The sequence below is a fragment of the Pan troglodytes genome, chromosome 4, assembly GCF_028858775.2.
Source record: "Pan troglodytes isolate AG18354 chromosome 4, NHGRI_mPanTro3-v2.0_pri, whole genome shotgun sequence".
NCBI classification, from domain to species: domain Eukaryota; kingdom Metazoa; phylum Chordata; class Mammalia; order Primates; family Hominidae; genus Pan; species Pan troglodytes.
In genome coordinates, this window is record NC_072402.2 from 44,084,188 (window position 1) to 44,108,233 (window position 24,046).

Below are 24,046 nucleotides of genomic sequence, written 5' to 3' on the forward strand. Positions count from 1 at the left end.
TGGATATGGATTTGTCTTTCTGCCCACAGAGTCTAAACCAACTCCATTACTCAAGGGTTTACAGAGTGAGCCACCACTTTAAAGCAAAGAGTCTGTGTGAGTGTCCACATCACTATGGGATCCACTAATTATATCAAATACCACATAACCCAGAAGCAGTCAGCCTGATAGAGATGGAATGACCTATTGGAGACACAGCAGAAGTGCCAATTTGGATGTGGTATCCTGCAAGGATGGAGCGTACACTCTAATCAATGACCTTTATATGGTGCTATGTTCCTAATAGATTGAATATATTGGTCCAGGAGCCAGGGGATAGAAGGGGGAAAGGCCTCACCTAACATGACTCCCAATGACATACTGAGAGATTTTGTGATTCTTATCCCTGCAACTCTGGGCTCTGTAGGTTTAGAAGTTCTACAGAACTTCTAAACAGAAACTTTGGGCTCTACAGAACCTTTGGTTCTGGCTTTTTTCGTTCAATGTAATGTCTGTAAGATTTATCTACATTATCATGTATATCATTATATAGTAGGGAACACAGTAAGAGTACCACTAAACAAGCCTGGAAATTTTAGGCTCATTCTGCCAAGAGACCAGCTGTCAAGAAAAGGAACCACTATACTGACAAGAATAATTGGCACAGATCATCAAGAGGAGGGCAGGAAGGAATCTCATTTACACCAGTGTAATCCATTTGGGTATCTCTTAATACTCCTATGCCCAGTTCTGGTGGCAAAAGGACATGTGCAGCAACCCTGGCCTGAGAAGGGAATGGTAACCAGGGACTTGGCTCTCTTGGAAATGAGGTTCTGGGTCATACCATCAAATAAGCCATTGATACCCCAGAGGAGCTTACTGGGGATGAAAGAAATCTAGATTGGGTAGCAGCAGATGGGGAGGATGAGCCTCATTCCCAGCTGAAATATCAAAGACTACAGTTTGTTCAAGAAGAAGTCCATCAGGATTTTGGAAGAGCTACACTCCAAGCCTCATGATGAAGTGAATCCAATTAGTACAGGGGTGGACCACGGTGGCACTGTGAGGTGTTACCCAGGTCTCCCTTCATAACTGAAGACTATTTCACCAGCTGTTGGGAGACAGCCCTCCATGGTCAGTCCTCTTCAAGAATCTCCTTGGCTGAGAAGAGGTGCCTCAGCGAAGGTCACACCTTCTTCCTTCTTCCCAGGCCAGCCCACATCCAATGACTGATCAGCACAGAAGTATAAAACAAGTCCCCTTGATCCAGATCAGAAAAACTCTGAATGGTCATTCCAGGGTTAGAGTTCCTTGTAAGGTCACCTGAAGTCTTTCCTGAGACTGCCTGTATATCAACTCTTCTCTCTACCCAATCCTCCTTTCTTCTTTTCTTTTTCCTTTCCTTTCCCAAGTGTTGGTCCCAAAAGTACTTCCCGATAAACTTCCTACATGGCAATCTTCATCACGGAACTTGCTTCCTGGAGAGTTCAACCTCCAGAGTTTTCCAAAGTGGCTGACCTAATTTACACTTCCATATACAATAGACAGAAACTCTAACTGTACTATATCCTCATCAAACTCTATATTGTATGTATTTTACAATTAAAATTAAAATTAAATTTAAATTTAAATTTTGCCATTCTGATGGGTATGCAGTGAAATTTAAATTTTGCCATTCTGACGGGTATGCAGTGAAATCTCATTGTGGTTTTAATTTGCATTTTCCTGATGACTGATGATGTTGAGCACCTATTCAAATGCTCAGTGGACATCTGAATATCCTCTTTTGCCCATTTGTATTGATTTGTTTGTCTTTTTCTTATTGATTTGTAGGAATTCTTTAAATATTTGGATGTAAGCTGTTTGTCAGATAAATGTATTGCAAAAGATTTTCCCAGCCTGTGGCTTGCCTTTTCAGTCTTTTAATCACAGCATGCTGTAGTGTTTTTTTAAAAAAAAACTTTTATTTTGGAATAATTATAGATTCACAGGACATTGCAAAAATAGTACAGAGAGGTCACCCAGTTTCCCCCAATGGTTACATCTTACATAACTACAGTACAATATCAAACCCAGGAAACTGGCATTGGTACAATGTGTGTATAGTTTTATGCCATTTTATCCCATGTGTATCACTGCAATTCAGACACAGAACTATCCCATCTCTGCAAGGATCTCCTTCATGCTATTCCTTTATAGTCTCACCCATCCCCTTCTCCAGCCCCCCATCATCTGTAACCCCTGGTTATCACTACTTTCTTCTCTATCTGTACAATTTAGTCATTTCAAGAATGTTACATAAATGGAATCATAAAGTGCACGATTTTTTGAAACTGGCTTTTTTTCCACTCAGCATAATGCCCTTGAGTTCCATCCAAGCCATTTTTACATGTAGAAAACTTACGTTACTTATACTACTTTGCATTACTTGATTATTTTTGTTCGATAAGGGAATAAACCAGTTTGTTTTGTTACTATAAATAGATTTTTGTCTTTCATGTAAACATACCAAGATAAGTCCCTGGGATTTAAATATTCAGCCCTAGGTGCCAGACACACTGTCCGCAGAGGAGGCCCACACACTACCCACATCTGGTGGGCCAGGGAAAGGGACACCATGAACTTACGTCCCACAAGTCACAATTATGGCTTCCATTATTGCCGGTGGTCCACAGGGGCCTCTGCATTCGTGTTACCAGTGTGGAAGAAGGAAATACAATAGAACCAAAACTGCTCTTTTTATGGTTCAAGGATAGTGAGGAAAACAGATGACTCATTTTGCTTTTAAGAATGATGAAACACACAGGTTTCAAAATGGGACATATTAAGAAGCTCATTTGTTACGATCACTTTCAGGAGAAATTGGAATATCCTTTCTGAATGCAAAAGTGTCCAGTCCATGCTGCTCACTTTATTGCGGGAGACAACATTCTCTGAAGTCTAATTTCCCTTTCCGACTTCCATTCCTCTGCAGCTTCCTCTCCCAGGGCACCATGTCCTCGCGCCTTCTCTAAGGTGTCTGCCATAAGTGCTAAATCTCAAGCAGTTCTGTGGCTGCGCATGCTAATCAATAGCCTGCAAAACATCTCTGCCTTTCACTTTGAAAGGGACACACTTGGTGGTGTTTTATTTCAATTGATTCTCTTTGTATTCAACTGCATATTATAATATCATAGAAGATATTGACAGAATATGACAGAAGGTCATCGATGCAAGAAGTGGCTGCTGCCTTTCCTTTCAGTTGGAGCAATGGTGGTGAGGGGGAGGAGGAACAAAGGGGCTTTCTAGGGTGCCTGGTAAGTGTGCAAGGAAGAGAATGTCTAGGATAGCTTGGGTAAGTGTGGGGCTACACTGGGAGATTGCACTTTGAGCAGTAATAACAAAGAGTGCCTGGTGGCCAAGCTTCATGGACAGTGGAGCTGGAGGGCCATTTATCAGTAATCATTTAGGTGTTACCTTGAAATTACATCCAGATTCTAACCCTTTTTTTTTTTTTTTACTCTCTCTACCACTTCCATCTTTCTCTCAGCCATCATCATCTCTTGCTGATGGGGTTACTGAAATGGCTTCCTGTTTCTACCATTGTGTGTCACCCTCCTACCCTCTCCCAAGAAGCCAGATCTTTTAGAAAATTATGTCACTCTTTTGATGAATATCCTTCAGTGGCTTCCTATCTCACTTAGAATAAAACCCCAAATACTTCCTCTGACCAAAAGCACCTATGTATTTCTCTGAGCCTCTTCTCACATTCTCCCTCTTGTTCCAGACATGCCAGCCTCCTTGCTGCTTCTTGGACATATCAAGACACTCCCACCCCATGGCCTTTGCCTTTCCCATCAAGCACTGTCCCTCTTTCAAAATGTTATAGATGTAAACTCATCAGTAAAGAGACGTGTTAGCAATGTGTGTCTCCAAAGGTACAATTTTTGAAAGTCACTATTCCTTTGTGCTTTTAAAAATGTTTCTAATTATTTTCAATGAATACCATGCATTCATTTTTGTAACTGGAAAATAAATATAAAATTAAAAATCAAGATCTTAAAAAGACAGTGTTGCCTATTTCAACATTGTTGATTAAACCCTTTTAAAAGGGCTATCACATAGGTGAAGTCTCCGCATGCAGCCCAGATAGTCGATCCACATTTGGGGCCCACAAAAAGCCCACAGGTCTTCTCCAGGTCCCATCCTCCCATCCCCTTTGCCTCATCCTCATTTCCCTCAGGAAACAATCACCACACCAGGATGGGGATAACTAATCTCTGGGTGAAGATTCTGACTCACCAAATTGAATTGCAATGAAATGCTTTTTAATATATAATCTAGGATGATGAGTAAATAGTTATTTTCCTCTTGTGAGGAACATTACCTGCCATTCTAAAAATTAATCTTATTTAAGAGATGCTTAAAATATGGAGCAATAGCACAGCGTTTCAGACCAAGCAGTTAACGAGTAATTAAATCCGTGTGAATTATGAATCTCAATTCTTTCAACGCTATTTTCCTTTAGAGCTATTAGTTACTCTCTTTTTTTGTTCCTCAGATGCTACAGAGATTTACATTCCGGCTTTTCAGAATTCTCTTTGTAAAATGGAGAAAATGCTATTGGCCAACTTGAATGTAATATATACAACAAAAAATTCTTTAGGTACAGTAGATAAAGCGCAGGATGGCATGGTTGAGAGGTTTCCATAAGGTTTGCTAGGCTAGCATGAGGAGCGTGCAAAAAAAAATTATTTCTACTTTTTTTGGAAGAAAAAAAATGGCAGTGTATCAGGCACCACAGCATTGCTAACAGCACTAGTTCCCACTTCATTTTTCAACTTCACATGTTCCCTTGAAGATAATTGGACAAAGCACTGTGGCATGAGGTAAGAGGTGGAGTATGGAGATCCATTCATCGTGGATTTTATTATGGATTTTATTCAAACCTTTTGTGTATGTCTTTGAGGCTCTTCAGAAATATTAAACTGAAATCTTGCTTTTAAATGTCAATGGTCTTTAAAAAAATGTCAATGGTCTTTATATCACTCTGCAGTTTCATCCGTTCCTTGGCGAGATCTGTAGAGTGGAACAGACTGTACGGCCTTTGTTCGGCTCCAGGCCCTATCCTGTGTTTGCACCTGTAACTCCCTCTGTGTTGCCCCGCCCAAGCCTCAGGAGCTTATGACATAAAGAAGGTGAAGCTTTTGTTGGAGTCAGCCTAACTGAGCTGTGCCATGCTTTGAAACAGGCTGGGCATTATCATGGGACAAGCTCTGCCATTTAAACAACTCCTTCAGACTGCTGCAAAATGTATTGATTTTGCTTAAGACGAACACCAAATATGGATGGTTTATCTCTTTTTCTTTAGGGAGTTGGACTTTTCAGCCACCTTGGGTAGCCCCAAACCTCTACCTTCCCTCTTCAGAAATGGTCTGTGCCCCCATTCTTCCTACCATAACACCTACCAACTCTACCATGGTGGCCTGTCGACAGTCCAGGGGCCATGTTCATCTTGTTCACTGTTGTAATCCAGAATCTGGTACAGAGTTTGGTGCACAAAGATGCTCAATACATATTTGTTGTATAAACAGAGGGGTGAATTGACAATCAAATGATGTCACGTCTCCTATGCAACTCCCAACAAACAAAGCCAACACTATGCTTTCTCCAACTCTCCCTCCATGTTGCTAGCAGCTCTATACTATGCTCATATATGATCCACTTGGAGGAGGAGGCTGGAACCTGCCAGACTGCCCACATCAGCTCCTCATCACTTCGGGTTTGGTCTCTGCATTTGCAAAAGCACAGATTCTGTCACTTTTGCCCTGGCCTTTGACCTTCGCATAGTAACTCATGATGATATAAAAACTAAAGCAAGGGCTCGGTAATGTGTAAGCAATATGCTAACCAACTAGTGACTCAACGTTTACTAGACATGTACCTCATGCACTGGTACTGGACATGTACCTCAGCACTGCTATATAAGCTGTCATGGTTGTTCCTTTTCGTTACCAGTGGTGGCTGCATGAGGATGGTGGTGTGCCCTTGGCTGGCATGAAGTAGGGTGCCCAAGAAGCTTCATATTCTACTCTTTGTTACTTGACTCTATTTACCGCTGGGCTCTAATACTACCATGTACTCCTGAATTTTTATTGCACCTGGATATCACTGCCTATCCTCCAGCATTCATTTTACAGCCAGGATTTCACTTTGAACATGATTTAAATGTGATGGACACCCCCACTGCCATCAGGGCAGCATAGTGGCATACACGAACTGCTAATGTCAACAACATCCTTTCTTTTTATGAGTGGCCCCTCAGACACTTGGTCATGACTTGGGGTAGTTCACAGATTATTTTGTCAGCCAAACAGTTTTCGGTTGGATACTTTGTGTTTAAAATTAATAATTAGTAATGGTTTTTATTTAGCACTGAGAAATATTTTCACTGGTTATATACAAAACAACCACATAATAATATCAATGATAATAACCACTATTATATAGCACTGACTTTGTGCCAGACATTGCTCCAAGTGTTTTACAACTTAACTCATTTCCTTCTCATTAGAGTCCTATGTGGTAGATATTATTATAATAATTGCCATTTACAAAGGAGCAAACTGAGACACAAAGAGGTAAATAACTTACCAAACACATCTAGTAAGAGGCAGTCAGAATGCAAACCCAGACAATCTTAGTCTGAGTCCAAGCTGTAAAACCCTATACTTCAACACTTACCTAAGACAGTAAGCAATTATTACACTGCCCCATTCTTAAATCTTAATGTCTCTAACCTATATATTCTCCCATTACTCATCTACATCTCTCCACTTTTTCAAACTTATTGATTAACATTAGTGATCACTAATATTTATGGAGCCCTCACTGTGTGTCAGGCAACGTGGCAAATATTTTACATACAATAGCTCATTTAATTCTCATAATGATTTCTTAAGATATACCAGTTGTATTGTCCCTCATTTTGCAGAAGAGGAAACTGAGGGCTGGCAAGGTGAAGTCACTGGTAAAGTAGCTGAGCTAGGATTCCAGCTCAAGTCTGTGCAGCCCAACCATTACTCTACACTGCCCTCTACACTGCCCCTCTTACCTGTGCAGAGCCTCATGAACCACACCTCAGCTCTGATTGCAGGCCACAGCTCCACAATCACCTGCCCTTGATCAACTCACTACTAGTTATCAATTTTTTTTTTTTGTAGCCTATTGATGTCTTTTTCCATTTGGATCTCCAGCTCCCATTCCCATTTATCACATCTAGTCTGGGACCTATTGTGAGGCAGGCCTATTTTTTATTTTTATTTCTTTTGCAATTCCTCCCTGGACAGTACAGGTAAAGTATACCTATCATGTGCTTTTGACTGACAGAGTCACCAGACCTGGTCACTTGGCACAGTCAAAGAAGCCGGCTCTTCAGGAATGCACCTTCACTAGAGCACCGTGGTTCTTTTCTTTTCTTTGTTAGCTTTTCCTCCTTTGGCTCATGGTCAGGCTTTACTGTCTGTCCTTTGCTACCTGCATTGCTCCACCCCATTGGGTCAGTGGGCTGGAGTTAAGAGCACTGGCCATCACCCCAGACCCAAAGACTTTACCAGAAGCACCTGGTGTTCTTCTCTCCACACTCCAGTCAAGCAAAGCAGCCGGAATTGCTCTTCTCCCAGGAGGAAATTCATGGAGGAAATTAGCTCTAGGCTCCAGGTATGCAGAACAGAAGAAAGCCAAGTCCCCGCTAGTAACTACAAAGCCCACCAATATACTCCTCAACCACATGGTAGTGGGGAGAGCATCCAAACAAGACCTTTCCAGCAGCAGCAGCAGCAGCAGCAGCAGCAGCAGCAGCAGCAGCAGCAGCAGGATTTCCAGACATCTATTATAAAACCAAGTTTCCCTTTAGGAAACTTCATACAGCAGATGCCCCAGACTAGACACATGGCTGAATTTTAAGTACTTCCATGTGAATGAGGTTGATTTCATTCCACTGATGGCACCACAACCATGCATGAAATGAAGCCATACACACACACACACACACACACAGAGTCAGCTCTCCGTATCCATGGATTCAACCAACAGCAGATTGAAAATACTTGGGAGGAAAAAGTTACAGTTGTATTGAATATGTACAGACATTTTTCTTTGTCGTTATTCCTGAATAATACAGCATAACAACTCTGTACACAGCATTTACCTTGTATTAGGTATTACAAGTAATCTAGAGATGATTTAAAGTATACAGGAGGATATGCATAGGTTATATGCAAATACTACACCTTTTTTTCCTTTCTTTTTTTTTTTATTATACTTTAAGTTCTAGGGTACATGTGCACAATATGCAGGTTTGTTACATATGTATACATGAGTCATGTTGGTGTGCCCATAGCGAGTTAATGCCCATTAACTCGTCATTTACATTAGGTATATCTCCTAATGCTATCCTTCCCCGCTCCTCTCACCCCATGACAGGCCCCGGTGTGTGAAGTTTCCCTTCCTGTGTCCAAGTGTTCTCATTGTTCAATTCCCACCTATGAGTGTGAACATGCAGTGTTTGGTTGCAAATACTACACCATTTTGTTTCAGGAACTTAAGCATCCGTGTATTTTGGCATCCATGGGAGGTCCTGGAACTAATCCCCAGTGGATACCAAGGGATGGCTGTATATGTCAAACTGCTTTTATACTGAACTTTTATTTCAACAGTCAGTAAGCCAAACTGATAACTTGCCAAGTCTCATACCCTTGTGCTTTTGTTTTGAGACACATCATCTCCCTGTAAATCAGCCTTTCAATTGAAGGATGGTTTAGATTCTCCTACACTGTTTATTTAGGGATATGCTTTTGCTATATTTTTATAACACTTTCAATCAGGATATTTTAATTTTTACTGACAAGCCATAAAAATATAATCACACTTCATGTCCTCATGATGTCTATCTGATAAAGATGTTGCTGTAGATTACGTGAGTCGCATTGGCTGATGCTCAGAGCCCTGTGCCTGTCATCAGACTGAGGGCCTGGTCTGTCTGAAGCATTTAGAAAAGGAATCATTACCCCAGAGTTGACCACTTATCTCAGCTTATAAAAATAAATATTTGCCCAATAATATGGCAGGTCTATGAGCTGAATTTAATACTGCAATGAAAAAGTCTATCACTGTGTGTGTGTGATTTGGAGAGAGAGAGAGAGAGTGTGTGTGTGTGTGTGTGTGTGTGTTAAGGTTGCCATGGGAGACCTTAGTGCTTCTGAACCTTTATAATTATGAACAATAATTAGATGTAATGCTTTATGGTGGTGAAGCACCTCGTGGGCTCCTGATAATTGTAAAGTGTTTGGCAATTAATTCACACTCCCTGAGATTCAGGTTGGTATAATTAACCCCATGAGGAGAAGCAGCCTCAGAGAAGGGGAGCCACATGGTTGGGAACCATCCTGCTTTGCGTTGGCACAGACAAAGGGAGGCCCTCCCAGCCTTCTGGGCCCTGCACCACCTCCACCCCAAGCCTCTGCATACTCCCCTCCTAGGCCCCAGGCACTTAGCTCAACTGGCTGAGAGTGCGTGCCCTGCCGGGAGGGGCACGCGGGATTGAGCCCAGGCGTCAGGCTTTCAGCTTTGCATTTCTCTGCGCGAGAACCTGCAGCCCTGCAGAGCTGTGCCTCTTGGTGGGGAGAGGAATTCAGAAAGCCACGTGGGGAAATGGAGGTTGGAAATACACTGCTTGGTTGTCATCAGCTAAACTTTCATGAAATTGATACTTTTGTCCTCTCTTCCCAAAGCAGCTGCAATCTGGGGTTAGTCTTCAGTCTGCCAGCTTTTCTAATTATTGTTCCATAACGGGAACAACAAACACACTCTTAGACACCTGTAAGAAAGCTGGGAAGGGGGTGGGTATACTTAATGAAAAGTGTTATTGAAATGATCTATGTCTATAGATAGTAATATATAGAGTAATGTATGTTATTGTATTATAATTTATATCTATTTATATAATATATAATGTTATATGTACACACATATTTTTTATATATATATATGTATGTATAAAATTGCAAGTCAACCCCTGAAATGAGTGGGTTGTATGCTTGGGCTCTGTCATGTCAATCAAAAACTAGATCTTCATTTTCTCCAAAGAAAAACAAAATTCTTGAAGAAAATTTTATCCAACACCACTTTTTGTTTCAACTTAAATTCTCATGGACTAATTCAAACATTTCATTTTCTTGGTTGCAGGCTATTACGGTCTGAACGCTGACGTATCCCATGAGCGAATGTGTTGGATCACTGCCACTGACAAACTGCAGGCCATTTCTCATGTCCCTGCCCAGATTACCCGCCCCCAGCTCTGAGAGGGCGTGGTGATGAATCACAGCGTGGAGTCCAGACCTGAGGGTGATAGATAGGTACAGACGGTCCTGGGACCACCTTCCTCAGTGCTATGCTGAGCAGAAAGACGGCACGGGTGTTTTCCTATGACACAGCTGTCTGATAAATACCCACCCCCAGCAAAGTTAATACCTGGATTATAATACTTGGACAGCCAAGACAGAGAGGGAGGGGCAGGCTACGTAAGCCATGTCTTTCGCTTTACTCCAAGAAAGAATCTGGATAGCACAAGGCCTCCAGCATATTTTGACTGACTGTTTTGTACCAGAAAAGCTAATTTGCTATGATTAGTTGCACTACATTTGTTAGATAGTTACTCTATGTTTATTTGGAAGGCAGATCAGAGTATCTTTTGGTGATTTTTCTTTATGAGCTGAAGAAACTCTCTAAATTTTCTTTAAAAAAAAAAAAAAAGCAACCATGAATAAAACTTCGTGGGTCCTGGGAAATAGAAATGTTTATGCACCATGAAAAGACAAAAGGGGCCTGCACCATTTACAAGCAGCCCCAGCAGAAATGCAGAGGGAGAGGAGGGAGCCGGAGGGCCCAGGGAAGCCAGGTATAGGACTGAGGCCTGGGGGAGACTGAGCCAATGGTGAGAGGGGAGATGCAAGCTGGAGGAGCCTGAGCTAAATGCCCAGATCAGACAGGAAGAAATAGAGAGGTCTTTCAGAAAGTTCTCAGAATGGCAGACAGGAATAAAGGGAGAACTGGAGGCTTCATGGAGTAGCACTGTAGAGAGAGGGAAACCCTGGGGCTGAACACAGAGAAGTATGACTTCAGAAAAGCACAATCCTGGTGGGAAGAGACCCTAATCTCTTGCTCTCATCTTTCTTTCTTTCTTTCTTTCTTTCTTTCTTTCTTTCTTTCTTTCTTTCCTTCCTTCCTTCCTTCCTTCCTTCCTTTCTCCTTCCTTCTTCTCTACTTTTCTCCCTCCCTCCCTTTCAATCGCACTCATACACACACACACACAAATGTCTAATACATATCTTTCTTTCTTTCATGAAATTCTATGTGCTATGCAATATAGACCCTCTCTGGCCAACTATAAATCATCAGTAAAGTCTACATTTTTCACGAATGCCTGTAGTGTGAGTTTTCTTTTTAAGGGATACGAGAAAATCCTAAATCCTGCTTTGGGAGTGGCATGAGAGAAATCTAGGCATGTACATCCTCTTTTGATTCCTGTAGTCACAAAACAAGGTCAGAGTAATTGATAGGGGAGCAAAAGGAAGATAGAAGTTTGAAACCCTGATTCCACATTCCTTTACACCTGCTTAGCAGCTCTGACCTCTGTCCTTCCCATTCTGCAGTGCAATGCTCCCCCCACCTAACTCCCCACCTCCCCACCTCCCCTCTCCCAAGGGAAGTGAACCCAGGTGGTCATTGTCAGGGCAGTTCCCAGGACTCCGGAAAACCACAGCCTCATCACGTGAGCCTAGGCTGCCTCAGACCCAGGTGAAGTCTGTTTCACCTGGTCGCCACTTATCAGCAAGCTCTCCCATGCTTCTGAGAGGACCTGCTAGGCCTGACCTTTCTAATTCTGCACAAACTCGTTAGGGCTGGGCTCAGGTGGGAGCAGAAAGTAGGAGAGCTGTTCCAGGTGCAAGGCCATCTGAGAACCGAGAACAGAGGACAAGATGCCCTGAAACTCCATCGCAGGGTGTGCAGAGGCAGTTGTCAAAGGAGGCAGCACCTTCTTCATATTCTTAACACATCTTTGCAAGACTCGAGACTTCGCAATTTACTCATGGTGCTGATCAAAAGACGGTTTTTTAAAAGAGATTAAAAAAGAAAAGCAAAGAAAAGCCAAGTGTTCACGCATGCAGTCTTCCTAATTAACACGGCAGGCTTTGAGCGAGAGAGAAAGCACATCAGAATTTTTGGAAGCAGCTGTTCTCCCAGCAGTAGTCTCTTCTCGGGGAAGCTACAGGTTGATGCTCTCAGAGGCTGTGAATTCAGAGGCTTCTCACCACTTCAAATGAAGGGCAGGCTGAGGGTTGGGGAAAGTACTCATTCTTAAAGCCAACCAAATAGGCAGCTGGAGCCACAGAACCTGGAATCCACGTGAGTCAAGAGTCACCCAAAGCCTGCAGTGATCGAGGGTTGACTATGTGCCTGGCTATGCTAAATTCATGACCTGCATCTTCTCATTTCATCCTAGCAACAACACCATGTGGTATTATTGGCCCCACCTGACCAATGAGCAAACATCACTGCCCACAACCACCCAGTGCAGAAGCAATGCAGAATGGGATTGAAGACAGGTTTGCCTGAATTAAAGCCCATGCATCATGCTCCCCACCTGTGTGCCAGACTGCCTTCTCCTAGCTTACCCTTCTTTTGCTGTTGGGCTATTTCCAGTGTCTAGCATTGTTGAGATTAAATTAAAGCATAATAATTACGAAAATGAATTTTTGTTATATTGATTCTCCTTCAGGAAGCCGTCACTAACCCCAGATCCCTCCTCTGTGCTCATGGCTCACATATTCTTGACCCCTATGGTGGCTCACATCACATTGCTTGTAATTATTTATTCTTACTGGCCTTTCCTGCAACACTGTGAACTCCTTTGGCGAGAGCAGTGTGTGAGTGGGGGGCAACTTTGTATTTATTCCCAGCACTGTGTCTGATTTGTAATAGATATTTGTTGAGTGAGTGACCTAAAACATTTCATAAATAAAATAGACAACAAAATAACAATGGAGTGGCTTCATGCAATGGAGAGCACACTACATGTGGAATCAGAAATCCTGCCCTCCACTCCAGCTGCCTTACTTATTATCCCTGTGCTTTGGAACAAATCATTTAGCCTATCTGGGCTTCCATTGCCTTGTCTACAATCGAGAGAGTTGGACTTGAGCTCCTCAAGGTCATACCCAATGCTGGCATTCTATGAGTCCAGGCTGAGCCAGAATCCATTCAACTCCTTCTTGAAGCCACCTGCTTCAAGGTACACTGCTCCATGCTCAGCAGTAATGCCCCTCCACAGACCCAGAGTTTAAGGATTTATTTCCTGGGCTGGCCAGCCCCACAGCTGTGCCCACAGAAAGGCCTTTTGGCCCATTCTCTGCCCCTGTACCAACATGTCTGCCACATCCTTTTGGCTTCATCCTCACTCCAGCCTCTTTCTAATTCAGCTTGCTGCCTAATGACCCACTCATCTCTTCTATCTCTCCCATTTTTTCCCGCCCTTGTGGGCAGGATCCACGGAGGAGCTGAGACTCCTCTAATTAGAATGTTAGTCTCTAGCAAAAAAAGAAAATTTCAGGCAAATATCCCTGATGAACATCAATGCAAAAATCCTCAATAAAATACTGGCAAACTGAATCCAGCAGCACATAAAAAAGCTTATCCACCACAATCAAGTCGGCTTAATCCCTGGGATGCAAGGCTGGTTCAACATACACAAATCAATAAACGTCATCCATTACATAAACAGAACCAATGACAAAAACCACATGATTATCTCAATAGATGCAGAAAAGGCCTTCAACAAAATTCAACACCCCTTCATGCTAAAAACTCTCAATAAACTAGGTATCAATGGAATGTATCTCAAAATAATAAGAGCTATTTATGACAAGCCCATAACCAATATCATACTGAATGGGCAAAAACTGGAAGCCCTGGCACAAGACAAGGACACCCTCTCTCACCACTCCTATTCAACATAGTATTGGAAGTTCTGGCCAGGGCAATCAGGCAAGAGAAAGAAATAAAGTGTATTCAAATAGGGAAAGAGGAAGTCAAATGGTCTCTGTTTGCAGATGACAGGATCGTATATTTAGAAAACCCCATCATCTCAGCCCCAAATCTCCTTAAGCTGATAAGCAACTTCAGCAAAGTCTCAGGATACAAAATCAATGTGCAAAAATCACAAGCATTTCTACACCAATAACAGACAAACAGAGAGCCAAATCATGAGTCAACTCCCATTCACAATTGCTACAAAAAGAATAAAATACCTAGGAATCCAACTTACAAAGAATGTGAAGGACCTCTTCAAGGAGAACTACAAACCACTGCTCAAGGAAATAAGAGAAGACACAAACAAATGGAAACACATTCCATGCTCATGGATAGGAAGAATCAATGTCATGAAAATGGTCACACTGCCCAAAGTAATTTATAGATTCAATGCTATCCCCATCGAGCTACAACTGACTTTCTTCACAGAATTGGAAAAAACTTCTTTAAACTTCATACAGAACTAAAAAATAGCCTGCATAGCCAAGACAATCCTAAGCAAAAAGAACAATGCTGGAGGCATGATGCTACCTGACTTCAAACTATACTACAGGGATACAGTAACCAAAACAGCATGGTACTGGTACCAAAACAGAGATATAGACCAATGGAACAGAACAGAGGCCTCAGAAATAACACCACACATCTACAACCATCTGATCTTTGACAAACCTGACACAAACCAGCAATGGGGAATAGATTCCCTATTTAATAAGTGGTGTTGGGAAAATTGGCTAGCCATATGCAGAAAATTGAAACTGGACCCCTTCCTTACACCTTATACAAAAATCAACTCAAGATGGTTTAAAGACTTAAATGTAAGATCTAAAACGATAAAAATCCTAGAAGAAAACCTAGGCAATACCATTCAGGACATAAGCATGCGCAAAGACTTCAGGTCTAAAACACCAAAAGCAATTGCAACAAAAGCCAAAATTGACAATTGGGATCTAATTTAACTAAAGAGCTTCTGCACAGCAAAAGAAACTATCATCAGAGTGAACAGGCAACCTACAGAATGGGAGAAAATTTTTGCAATCTATCCATCTGACAACGGGCTAGTATCCAGAATCTACAAAAAACTTAAACAAATTTACAAAAAAAAAAAACCAACCCCATCAAAAAGTAGGCAAAGGATATGAACAGACACTTCTCGAAAGAAGACATTTATGCAGCCAACAAACATATGAGAAAATGCTCATCATCACTGGTCATTAGAGAAATGCAAATCAAAACCACAATGAGATACCATCTCACACCCAGTTAGAATGGCGATCATTAAAAAGTCAGGGAACAACAGATGCTGGAGAGGATGTGGAGAAACAGGAATGCTTTTACACTGTTGGTGGGTGTGTAAATTAATTCAACCATTGTGGAAGACTGTGTGATGATTCCTCAAGGATCTAGAACTATACCATTTGACCCAGCAATCCCATTACTGGATATATAACCTAAGGATTATAAATCATTCTACTATAAAGACACATGCACACGTATGTTTATTGTGGCACTGTTCACAATAGCAAAGACTTGGAACCAACCCAAATGTCCATCAGTGATAGACTGGATAAAGAAAATTTGGCACATATACACCATGGAATACTATGCAGCCATAAAAAAGAATCAGTTCATGTCCTTTGCAGGGACATGGATGAAACTGGAAACCATCATTCTCAGCAAACTAACACAGGAACAGAAAACCAAGCACCGCATGTTCTCACTCATAAGTGGGAGTTGAACAATGAGAATATATGGGCGTAGGGAGGAGAACATCACACACCAGGGCCTGCTGGGGGGTGGGGGGCTAGGGGAAAGATAGCATTAGGAGAAATACCTAATGTAGGTGATGGGTTGATGGGTCAGCAAACCGCCATGGCATGTGTATGCCTATGTAACAAAATTTCACATTCAGCATATGTACCCCAGAACTTAAAGTACAATAAAAAACATTTAAAAAAAGAATGTTAGTCTCTGTCCTAAAATGATTCCCTACACCCATAGCATATGGAGAGACATCCATGAAGGGTTAATTTTTAATTTGCTATTGTGAGATGTTGTTAATATATTTGAACAAATAGATTGGAGGACATGCTGCAATATAAGTATTACTAATTAACACCATTCCACCATGCACACTATTAATTGGGCACTGCCGATGATCCCTGAGTCCACTCCCTCCATCTAGTGGCCTTAATAAGAGAGTTCCAGAGCATTGTGTGAATTAGATTTCAGGGCCCCTCCATCACTGCCTGGTGCAGCCAGGCAGGCAGCTGTAAGGGCAAGATACAGAGTGTGCTTCAGACAGAGAAGTGCCCTCGCTGCTTCGTGTTGTGTGTGAATCCCTCTAGGACAGAAATGTTTTGCAGTGAGGTGATGGCAGAGACACGACAATTGAGTCAGCAATAATTCTAGAATTCTGGTTTCTAAACCTGGCTTACTTGGGAGAAAATGATTTAAATTTGTCTTTGAAATGAAAAAAAGAAAGCAACTCTGAGGCTTCTTTGCAAAGGACTTTGTACAGTATTGCAGGAACAAGAGAAAACTATAGGAACTGGAAATATGCAACCTGGAGAAGAAGAGGCCTAGGCAGAGGATGCCAGGACCTCACATCTGTGAGGGTTGACATGAGGAGAAGGCAGTTGTCTGCGCCCACCCCCTAGCCCCGAGGGCAGAGCAGAAGGAGAGGCAGGGAGTTTGGAAGAGTTCAGCTCTATGTGAGAAAGCACCTTCTAATGATTAGAGCTCTGGAGTAGTGCACTTTCTGTTCCTGTAAATGTGTGAGTCTGGATGGCCACATAGCAGTGCTGTCCCAAATGGGCTCCAATAATACATATGGGGCCTGATCAGGTGAACATTAAGGTTCCCCGCATCCCTGACGTCTGACCAGAGTGCTCAACTTCATGACTGTGAAAGCTCAATACTGAGCTGACAAGAGGGTGGGGTATCAGAGTCTATCTTGGGCCTGGAAGTCTTTTCACTTGTTTGTTTAATTATTTTCACATCTTTACTGTTGGTGGCAGATATTTCCGTTGGTGGATTCCACAGTAATTCCCAACCTCCTTCTCCCTTGCTGTCTGCCATTATAGAGTTCGGAAGAGTTGAATTCTTGCTTTTCCAGCCTCCCTTGCAGCTACCTGTGACCATGTGATCAGATGTGGTCCATGAACATAAATGGAAGTCTCCAGAAGAGAGAGGAAGCTTGTGAGGCCCATAGCACTCAGGTCCCAACAGAAACAGAGGGCACACTCAAACTAGGCTAATTCAAGGGAATAGTTTCTTGAATTAGCAGAGGTAAGGAGACTGAAACTGCCATTGCAAAATTGTAACTGAGACAGTGAAAAAGATCTGACCTAACCAACTCCATCTTGCTTCTAACCTCCAAGCTGTTCTTGTTAATTCCTGGGTGTAGGCTGAACTAACTTTGGGAGAAACTTAGTTTATAGTTTAAAACAAAGACAATAATAGCCCTCTTCCCTCCCAAAAAAAACCTCCTTCTTGCCTGGGGACTAGACAACCTTTGTAGGACTAACAAATTAGCCACAAGATTAGAAATTATGGTTTAGGAGTCATGTAGCTGGAGGCTACAAGATTCTGACCCTCCTAAAACTGATCCTAAGATCAGTGCTGAAGACATTTTGCAGACCCGCACTTGATGGATCAGCTGGCACCACCCAGACTGATAAATTGGCTCATCTGATCTTGTGATCCCCAGCCAGGAACTGACTCAGTGCTAGAGGACAGCTTCAGTTTCCTATGATTTCATCTCCTACCTAACCAATCAGCCCTCATGACTCAATGGCTTCCCCCCACCCACAAAGTTGTCCTTAAAATCTCTGATCCCCGAATGCTTGGGGAGACTGATTTGAGTAATAATAAAATTCTGGTCTTCCACACAGCTGACTCTGCATGAATTACTCTTTCTCTATTGCAATTCCCCTGTTTTGAGAAATCAGCTCTGTCTAGGCAGCAGGCAAGGTGAACCCAACAAGCAGTTACAAGACCACAAAGATAGTGCGGTACCCAAGGCTAGTAACAGCAGAGCTGCTCCCATCCCTAGACCCAAAGGGCCCAGGGAAAGGAGCACACCCAGGAGAGAGCTGTGTCAGGAGGTCTACCTGGAGAGGAGCTGTGGCCTTTGCTTGAAAAGTACAGCCAACCCCAGGCAATTCCAGAGGGAGGGAACAAGGGAATACCTCACTCTCCTCCCTCCCTCATCTGCTGGGACTCCCCATTGTCCTATCCCAACCAAAACCTGGAAACAACCTTCATGTAGTTCAGCCTCCTGGGCAGAAGATAGGGTGTATTAGTCAGGGTTCTCCAGAGGGACAGAACTAATGGGATATATGTATATATGAAAAGGAGTTTATTAAGGAGAATTGACTCACAGAATCACAAGATGAAGTTCCAAGATAGGCTCTCCGCAAGCTGAAGAGCAAGGAAGCCAGTAGTGGCTCAGTCCGAGTCCCAAAGCCTCAAAAGTAAAGCTGACCATGCAGCCTTCAGTCTGGGGCCAAAGGCCTGAGAGCCCCTGGCAAAACCACTGGTGTACGTCCAAGAGTCCAAAGGCTGAAGAACCTGAAGTCTGATATTCAAGGGCAGGAAGCATCCAGCATGGGAAAAAGAAGAAAACCAGAAGACTCAGCAAACTGTCTTATTCTACCTTCTTCTGCCTGCTTTTTCTAGCTGCATTGACAGATGATTGGATTTGTGCCCACCCACATTGAGGATAGGTCTGCCTCTCCTAATCCACTGATTCAAATGTTAATCTCCTCTGGTAACACCTTCACAGACACATCCAGAAACAATACTTTGCATCCTTCAATCCAATCAAGTTGACACTTAATATTAATCATCACATAGGGTAAAGAAGAATGGGGAGAATACCTAGAGGGTAAATGAAAGATATCAAGCAAAGGGTCTAATTCTTCCTCAGATGCGATGCCTGGAAGTGTGGCAGCCATCTTGTGATCATGAGGGGACTCTCCTTAAGGGACCTATTAAGGAAGAATTTGCCGGAAATCTGCCCCTAAGAAATGTACTTTCCCTTTGCCCAGTCTTGCTATAGCATTAAGGCACTGATGTTGTTACCAGTTACTTGCCCCTGGTGCACAGGAAAACATGAAGCCAGGTATTGTAAAATTTGAGAAATAAAAATAAAATTCTAAGCCCTGCAACTGACTGAATGGACCCTCTCTTGGTTAAGGGGATCCCAGAGAAATCTTAAAACTGAGTTCTCAGTCATAGCAGGATGGGAGATCGGACACGCCTCGTTATGCCCCTCCCTCGCTAACCACCACTAGGGCTTTCTTCCCTAAGGACTTAACGGGCACCAGTGCTTGTGAAAGACTTGCTCCACCACTGGTATCAACCAACTGCCTGACACAGCAATTTCAGTTTTAACACAATAAAACTTTCTTTTGCAGTTTTGACACAACAGCTGACCAGCATTCTTTTTTAAGAGACTACCAACAATGCAGTGGTTCTGGCCAGTCTATGGAGAATGCTCAGTGAGGGTTTTGTGTCCTCTTCTTCACCTTTTGATGTCAGTGGGCTGAAGTCTCCACCCTGGGATTATGCTAATGCCACCATTTTTGTACATGGGACCCATGAAGAGGCATGAAGCTCAATTGCTCATGCTCATGTTGCTCCTCTCATAAATATTCATGGATCCTTCTGTAGCTTATTGAATATGTATATTTGGCCACCTCCTTCAGCATAAATCTCTGTCTTATTCTTACCACCCTCAAAGTGCAGGTTTCTGGCTTCTGGCCGGAGGCTACACTTCCCAGCCATGCAGAATGCTCACCCTGCAGGCTGCAATCCTTTATGAGAAATAAAGCTCTCCTTTCTACCTGTGTGAATCTTGTCATTCTTAAGCTGAACAACTTTAAAACTTCATATTTTCCTGTTGCCTCAACATCCCCACAAACAGACTGTGAGCACCTGCTCAGGTAACCAGGTGCACCAGTGCAATAAGAGTGGCCTCCGCCACAAGTTTCCCCTCCTACCCTTCCCTGGCTGTGTTCTAGTAACACTTAAAGGCACCCACAAAAGCCCCTGGTGCCTCTTCCTCCCCAGCAAAGGCCTTTGCCCATGGTTCCTTCTCTTTCTCCACTCCCCACGGTTCCGTTGGTGCTCCCTCCCCTGTGACCTCACTCACTGTGCAGTGGCTCTTTCTCTTTAGGACCTGAGAGTATAATAAACTTTTTCCCCTCACCTCTCCTGTGTCCCCTCTCCTTGTGGCCACACTGACTGACCATCACCTAAAAGAACACAAACCAAGCCTAATCTCCAGACAGTCCAGAGAGGTCTGGAGGATATAACCATTCCCTCAGGCAGGGCCGATGTCCATTCGGATGTCTGTTCTGACTGACCAGTGTCCATGCTCTATGGCTACTGATGAGGTTTCCTATGATTCTGCTGGTAAGGAAGTCTCAGAGGACCTCAGGGATCCTCTCCCTGGTTGGGTGGAATCGTTGACCATGGGACAGTTCTGTGGGGATTGGAAGGCCAGAGGCCTGGCCCTTCTGGTGAGAGAATCCCTCTGGGTCTCCAGCCATGCATAGCCATCTGCCTATACTTAAGTTAATCATTTCTGTCCTTGGCTCACAGGAATACAGTTGCCCTTGATCCCTTTCTGCTCTTCACTGTACAACTACACTATGTGTGAGAAACAGTCCTCCCCTTAATTGGCTTAAAATCTGGGGGAATAAATAAGCATGCATTCAGGGAAGAATTAGAGGACACCCGAACGTTAAACTTTGTGGAAATAGCCATAAGTGCCATAACCACTGAAGGTAGGCATTGGTCAGTAGGGGCGGGCAGCCCAGAGTTAAAAGTCCAGCTCAGCTGCAGGGCAGGTCTGCTCTGCCCCTCACTGGGGCCTGCTGCATATTAACTGTAACCATGCACAGTTACTTAATCTCTCTCTGCCTCACTTTCCTTCTCTGTAAAATATAAATAAGAATACTTGCCTTTCTGGGCTGTTCTTAAGACTACAAATAAATTACTATATAGTGATACATTCTGATAGTGTTTATTATACACCAGGTACTATTATAATACATAGATTAACTCTACAAGGTAGGCACCATTCTCTTCCCCAATATATAATGCAGGAAATTGAGTCATTGAAATGTTAAGTAACTTGCCCAAGGTCAATAGCTAGTTTGTGACAGAAAGAGAATTCGAACCCAGGCAACCTGTCTAGAAGCAGTCATCTTAACTACTGCATCACACTGGCTGATACAATAGGTGCTTAGTAATCTGTCACTGTTCCTACTATAGCCACCATTGCCACCATCACTAGTGTGAACTAGACTATCTGGTGATATTTTCATCAAGAGGTGTGTCTGGGTTTAGAGGCCAGAGTGTTTTGTTAGTTACATGAAAAGAAAGAGAGGATATTCAAAATGAGAGTACAGCAAAAGCAAAAGCAGGAGCAACCCTGGCCCCTGCAAGGGGTGGAGCAGACCTGTCTTGTTGAAAGGAAGCATGGGCTCAGGAGTAATAAAAACGGACCCAGATAGGTAGGGCTGGGGGCAGACCTTGGAAGCACCTGAGAACTCTGCAGAAGAGTCTGAAGTCAGTTACTGCCATGGGATGTCAGGCCAGTGGTTGGGTGGGGCAATGTGTTATCAGGATAGGAGCAGTGCTTTAGGAAATGCACTCAGCCGCAGAGAGCTCAGTCTTGGCAAGGAGGCTGCCAAGGATGCAGCTGATAACGATGAGGTCGCAAGGGAAGAGTCCATGAAATTAGAGAAGAAGGGCAAATGTGAGTGTCATTGTGAGGGCCAAAACTTGGTGAAAGAGATAGAGGGGTGCAGGAAAGGGAATAAGGAAGGAATAGATGAACCCAGCCTCAGGTTTACCAAAAACCCTTCCAAGGAGCAACTGTATCATTCCTCAACTTTCCCTTCGTCAGGTGATTTCACTTTGTCCTGGCACAGGGCAGCAAACATTTGCAGAGCATTTACAATACGCCAGTCCTGAACGTGATGGGCATCTCAGAAGACTGTGCTCCATGGGCCTGAGGCCCCTTGACACCACAGTGGAGGGTTCTTTCCTTTCCTTCTCTTGAAGAGCAGATGGAAACAATACACTACGACTCTGACTCTCTGAGGCCCTTCCAGGAGATGGGCTGAGGATCTGCAGCGTCAGAGGAAGCTGTATTGTCTGAAAAGCTTTTGTAAACAATCCTTTTGTTTAGAAATCACCATAGCTTGCTCCTTTGATATGAGGTGCATGCCCACGCATATTTTTAAAGGAAAGATGAGAGGAAAGCTTATCCACTGATGTCCGAATAAGGTGAAAGATGACTGAGAGTAGATATCACCACAGCTCTTCATTTCTGCTCTTGGTGAAACAAGAAATGGGTTGGAACATTCCCTATCCTAGAATTCGATTGCAGGGTCAATTCTTAAAAACTTAGAGCTCCTTTACACACCAGTTTTTGCAAACCCCTCTGAAGATTGTCACTATTACCCAGTGACACACCAGCCCTGGAATTTTGAGACTACTCAAAGGGTTGAAAGATCCTACCTTTAGGCAGAGGGCGGAAGCAAGGTCGGAAATGCTTGGCATTAAAAAAAGGGAATAAAGCGCAAGTGAAACTCTTTGTCAGGGCTCAGCCTCTTGGTATCCTCTAACTTTCATGTCCCTGTGCCATATCTCCCATGGGTGGTACTTCCCTCCTGGGAGTGGGAGGGACTAGGGAAGCTCCTTATAACCCGGCAGCAGGTTCCAGAGTCACCTGGGCCAAAGGTGGCAAGGGAACCTGCACCGATGGAGACACACTGCTCAATCCAGCAGAACCCCCATGCAGCCAGCTGCACCCCTCTGAACAGCCAAGTTCCCAGGCAAGGAGAGAATAGATGAGTCTGACAAGATTTGTTTTGTCAGAAAGCAAGTTTTATTTTTACCCTCAAGCCTGTGATCTTCTAGGTGTCGGCAAATTGGGGGATTATTTTTACCCAGATGTAGAAATAGTTATTCCACTTTGGTTTCCTCCCTGCATTTTCCACGCGGTGTTAGCTTTGCTGTTCAAAGCCACCTGACCTTTGTAGAGACTGAACTGAGATGGAATTGTGCTCACGCCACTGTCAAGCTACATTAACCTGGTCATGTTTTGTTTTGTTTTCTTTTTGTGAACCTCAATCTTCTTATCTGTAAAATGCATAGGGTTGGACCAGATGGTCTCTAGGGCACGAAAGAATAAAAAAGCAAAGGTTCCCTAAAATTCATCTATGTTAATGCAATCTATTTTGTCTTTTCTCCTCCCAATTTATAAAAAAGGCAACATCTTATTTCTGTATATCAGAGAACATTTTGCACACATTTTGGAATTTTATCATCTTTACCAAACAGAAGGAATGAATAATGGCGGGAAAAAAAAAACTAGAAGAGCACAAGAAACCAAAATGTCCAGTTTTCAGAGACTGAAACGTCTAGCAATTAGTTTCAAAGACCCAGCTTTGCAAACATCCTGGCTCGATTATGTCCCTGACACCTGGTTGCTGGAGCGCTTCCCTGCTGCTAGAAGCACCGCTGGAAGCACTAACTCTAAGGATCTGCCTCCCCAGTGTTTTGACAACTTCAGAGTTAAGAGCAAATAAGTTGAGCAGCAGAGGACATGACAAGGCCTTGTTGGGCCTTCCAAAGGACACAAAATGTTACAGTACAAGATTTCTGCCTTCTTGACCAAGACATATAGAACAGCAGCAGGATAAAAGAATTTGCAGTAAGTACTGACTTTGTGAAACAATCACCAGCCCTCTAGGAGTTCAGAGGAGGATGGCCAGGAAGGCTGGAATAGGTGCAGCACAGGGAATACTGACAAAGCTACACTAACCATCCCCAAACTCCAGACGTCAAGAAAGAAAGAATACGTTACCTCTGAGCAACCAATCTGGTTGCCCCACAGTTTACTCATACCTTGCTT

The 24,046-nt window shown here is 43.2% G+C and overlaps 1 long non-coding RNA gene across 1 annotated transcript in view; it reads right to left on the minus strand.

Annotated features, from left to right (window-relative positions):
• Window positions 1-18,580, minus strand: part of LOC129144136 (uncharacterized) — a 42,238-nt gene extending 23,658 nt beyond the window's left edge. Inside the window, exon 1 of the long non-coding RNA XR_008548312.1 lies at window positions 18,492-18,580. This is a non-coding gene — a long non-coding RNA (uncharacterized LOC129144136). The remainder of the gene's footprint in view (window positions 1-18,491) is intronic.
• Window positions 18,581-24,046: the final 5,466 nt, after the last annotated feature.